Below are 4,907 nucleotides of genomic sequence, written 5' to 3'. Positions count from 1 at the left end.
AATAGTAGAACCATAGATCAAACTGTACTATTAAAGAAAAAAGGACATTGTTCGGGTTGTAATGAGTTTGAATGTAAGACATTAGTTTGGGTTGTACTGAGTTTGACTATAAGACAAGATGGCTGTTGTTGGAATGGTTTTACTGATGGATGAATGAATGAATCTGTGCATTCTCTTGGCTGAGGGTCTCGGACATAGCCGCCACACTGCACTCAACCAGGACCCTCAATGTCCAGTTCTGGGTGTCCTCGCTCCATCTTCATCTTCATCACCCACGAGCTTGCTTTTTAAAAAAAAAATTTTCTAGTTAACTCAGTCCCACGATGATGTGTGCACGGGTTCTGAGCCTATGGGAAGCACTGCAACTAATAATGAGCTAGCGAGCCCAAAACCTAACACTGGGAGATCAACGCCGATGTACGTAGGGAACTTTCATTAAGATCAACTTAAAGCACACAGTACGTACATACACGTGGGATGTACAGACACTAAACCAGACACGGGCAACCTTTTTCGAGAAGCGAGTCGCATGAGACATGGTTCATCAAGTGAGCCGTATTACTAAAATAATGGCAAGAATTCCGTTTGTACTCCCCTCCCCTAAAAAATCCCTTACGGGAGGAAGTCTTTCCAAAATAATTAAGGTAATTCTTTCATTGGCGTACCATTCCGAATCTCTCGCGAGCCTCAGTTTGTCCAAATAGGGAACCGACACACCGTCACTCGGAAAGTGAGACGACGCGGCATCAACTTTTTTAATCAGAGCAAAACCCGAGTCAAAACAGCGACAACGTCTAGGAAAACAAGCCAACGAGGGAGCGTTAATACTGCTGCTTGATCTACTAGAAATAGTAGACATATTTCCTCAACTCCCATCCTACCGTTTAAAAAGGGGCACATTTGTAGCCCTACATATACAGAAAGACAGGATGGTCGAAGCTGAAATGCTTTTGATAATAATTGTGTCTGATGGAGGATGACCTCGAGTTAAACAATATAGTGTATAGGAAACTAGTCCACAGAATGACAAACAAATGTGTGTATGTGTCTAATCAGTTAGACCAATTATGTTATGTTGTATAAACAGTGCTTCGAACGTTACCAACGGTTTCGCGCCGACTTATTGCACTTGACGACACTTCCACTCGATCATTAGTAATCCCTGACTAAATACATACATACATACACATATATACATATGTGTGTGTAAACTTATGCATAGGCATACCTACATAAGTATGCGCCCTCGATTTTGTTTCTTCATAGCTTTCAGAAAAAATGTCCATTCTTTTAAGGAATTTTATTTTTGCAACTACATATAGATTAAGAGTATATCCGAATTTTTCTGAAAGTTATGAGGAAACAAAGTCGGGGTAGCACACATATGCAGGTATATATATATATATATATATATATATACAGTGGATTTTCATCGATGAGTTCATGAACCTTGGTTCTTTTCCCTAAAACTATATAAATATATATATATACACTTTGTTTAACTATATGGATCAGTTCTGATCGAGAGCAGACCTATGATAAAAGACATCAAACGGGAACCATCCTTTTATTTATTTGGCATTCTTTCGTTTTATCATCATAAAATTGAAAATGATAAACTTTAAAACTTTTTAGTCAAGTTCCAACAGGATGTGTTGTAGTGATACTCCAGCCCACCACACCATCATCATCATCCTTTACTATTATTTAGTAAGACGGCGAGCTTGCAGAATCGTCAGCACGCCGGACGAAATGCCACTGAGCATTTCACGTTCTGAATTCAAATACTGCCGAGGTCGACTTTGCTTTTCAGGGTCGATAAAATAAGTACCAGTTGATCATTTGGGTCGTTGTAATCAATTAACTCTCTACCCCCAAATTTCAGGCCTTGTGCCTAAAGCAGTAATAGTAGTATTTTATTCATTTTTTTTTATCAGAAAATGTCTTCAGGTTCCTGTTGTCAGCAGCGGATTTTTACGATTTTGCGAATAAATTAAATAGTAACAATATTAAATAAATGACAAATAATTAGCAGCTTTTCAAATTTTTAGTTTTCCCCATCTTCAGCAATTAAATTTTTAAAACACTTCTTCGATTACACATTTGAAAATAATGAAGCTAATTGCTTACAGTAATTTACCTTCTTTTTGTGATCATAAACAGAAAAAATGCCGTACAGTGTACCTAGGACCACATCCATCAACGAGTCCTTTTAGTTAAACAGTTACGGTGTGATTTGAGATTTTGCTGCTATTTCTAGCAGATCGAGCAATGACGTAGTGGCTCCGTCGCTGCCACGTCCTCTTCTATAATTGCTATTTTTAGCATTATTTCCGTGTCTGTCTATAAATTCCTATAAATAATCTACACGATAACTTTGGAGCCAAGATTAAGAAGAACATTTTTCAGAAGAGAATTATTTTCGATTTACGAATAAATAAATGCATGTCTTTGGTGATGCAGTTTTAAATATTTTAGGTCTTGAGTCAGAAACTTATGAATTAGCCGTTTTCACTTCATTCTCCAGACCCACACAATATATATATATCACACACACACACACATATATATATATATATATATATATATTTAAATTGTTTAACCATTTGAACTGCGGTTGTGCTAGAATACCACGTTGAAGGGTTTTAGTCGAAGGAATCGACACCAATATTTTTTTTAAAAGCCTGGTACTTATTCTATCGGTCTCTTTTGCCGAACCGCTAAGTTACGGAAACGTAAACAAACCAACACCGTTGTCAAGCGGTATATATGTGTACGTGTGTGTGTGTAAAACAGTGGAACCATGTCAATGACCAGGTTGCAGATGGTACCAAGGAAATTTTGACTCCAAACAATGCTTAAATAAAGTTAAGCCTTTGTGGGAGTGTCTGTATATATATATATATATATATATATATATATATATATATATATATATGTATGTATGTATGTATATGCGTGTGTATAATTAGAGGATTGAATTGTTTTCGTTTTATATTTGAGTCCAGTAATGAGAATAAGACAATAAAATTTGACATATATTTATTATTTTTTTTAAATATCTACAAATTATTTTATTGATTAACAGTTTATTAAAAGGTAAAATAACAAAAGAGGATTACTAGCAAACCAGTCATTAGAGCTGGTCTGTTTAGACATCATCCTTACACCGTTTTTCACATGCAAAACGAAATATTTTTATTTTTCTTTCAATATTTATATAATCACAAATTTCAGAATTATCTGACATATTTTCTCCGTGACTTTAGAAAAATAAACCAAACAACAAATTTATTAAAAAAAAAGGGGAGTATTTTTGTTGAAGAATATATTCAACTACCGACACAAACATTGGTAATTATTATAGGCCACGATGTTGGGTTAAAATGGGGTAAGTTAAAAATAGAACGAGAGAAGACAATAGTAAATGTCTTTGGAAAGTCGAAGAAAAAGCCGTAAGAGAGGAAAAAAAATTGGAAGACAAGAAAACCACATGAAAATTACGTATTTATTTTACTTACGAGTCGCGTGTTATAAGTTTGGTGCTTGCTGTTTCGACTATTCCTACGAAGCAACTATCCAAAATCTCCCACTCCCCCTCTTACTCTCTCTCTCTCTCTCTCTCTCTCTCCACATAACTACAAACAACAGCAATAGAGGGGAGCTGGGGGGGGGGGGATCTATAGCAGTAGTGATGACAGCCAAAGATTAGTTGAATGACAGCACATGAGATTGATGCTTAACGAAAATAGCCGCTAGAATACATGACGTAGTATTCTAGGAATTTTTTAATTTATTAAAATTACATTGTTAGTGATGAGAACGATTATCATCTAAATTACTAAAAAAAAAATAAATAAAATGAAAAGGTTACACTAAAATTCGATTGAAATTAATAAAATAGGCGCAGGCGTGGCTGTGTGGTTATTAGTTTACTTTCAAATCACATGCTTCCTGGTTCAATCTCACAGCGTGGCACCTTGGGCAAGTGACTTCTGTTATAGCCTTGGGCTGACCAAAACCTTGTGAATGGGTTTGGTAGACGGAAACTGAAAGATGCTCGTTGTATGTATGTATGCATTTATGTGTGTGTGTGTGTTTGTCCTCCTGCCATTGCTTGACAACCAATGCTGATGTGTTTATGTCCCAGTAACTTAGTGGTTCAGCAAAAGAGAATGATAGAATAAGCACTAGGCTTACAAAGAATAAGTTCTGGGGTCAATTTCATCGACTACAACCCTTTAAGGTGGTGCTCCAGTAGGGCTGTACTCAAATGACAAACAAGTGAAAGAATAAAAGAATATATATATATATATATATATATATATATATATATATACATACATGCATACATACATACACGCACATATATATATATATATATATATATATATATATATATATATATGGATGTGTAATGTCAATGTGAATACCCGTCAGAGTGTAAGTATCTTGAGAGAAAAGCTGAACATTAGAAGCATCAGTTGTGGTATGCAAGAGAGACGATTGCGCTGGTATGGACATGTGGTGAGAATGGATGAGGATAGCTGCGTGAAAAAGTGCCACACCCTATCAGTTGAGGGAACCCGTGGAAGAGGTAGGCCCAGGAAGACCTGGGCTGAGGTGGTGAGGCAAGACCTTCGTACATTGGGCCTCACCGAGGCGATGACTACTGACCGAGACCTTTGGAAATGTGCTGTGTGTGAGAAGACCCGGCAAGCCAAGTAAGATCGTTGCCAGTGCCCCTGGACTGGCTCTTGTGTGGGTGGCACATGAGATGCACCATTTTGAGCGTGGCCGTTGCCTGTACCGCCTGACTGGCTCCCGTAGGATTTTCGAGTGAGATCATTGCCAGTGCCCCTGGACTGACTTGTGCGGGTGGCACATAAAAGACACCATTTCGAGCG

General features: G+C 37.1%; 1 protein-coding gene across 2 annotated transcripts in view; it reads right to left on the bottom strand.

The window, feature by feature from the left end:
• LOC149131684 (uncharacterized) overlaps positions 1–3,577 on the bottom strand; it is a 20,246-nt gene extending 16,669 nt beyond the window's left edge. Inside the window, exon 1 of one of the 2 annotated variants that reach the window (XM_089338381.1) lies at positions 3,522–3,577. The gene's annotated coding sequence lies outside the window, so the exon portion shown is untranslated. Of the gene's footprint in view, positions 1–2,140; positions 2,253–3,521 lie in introns of those variants that run through there. The other variant, XM_089338383.1, reaches the window with a different exon arrangement.
• Positions 3,578–4,907: the final 1,330 nt, after the last annotated feature.

The sequence above is a fragment of the Octopus bimaculoides genome, chromosome 20, assembly GCF_046866305.1.
Source record: "Octopus bimaculoides isolate indiv1 chromosome 20, ASM4686630v1, whole genome shotgun sequence".
Lineage (NCBI taxonomy): Eukaryota > Metazoa > Mollusca > Cephalopoda > Octopoda > Octopodidae > Octopus > Octopus bimaculoides.
This window is presented reverse-complemented; position numbering and strand designations above follow the sequence as displayed.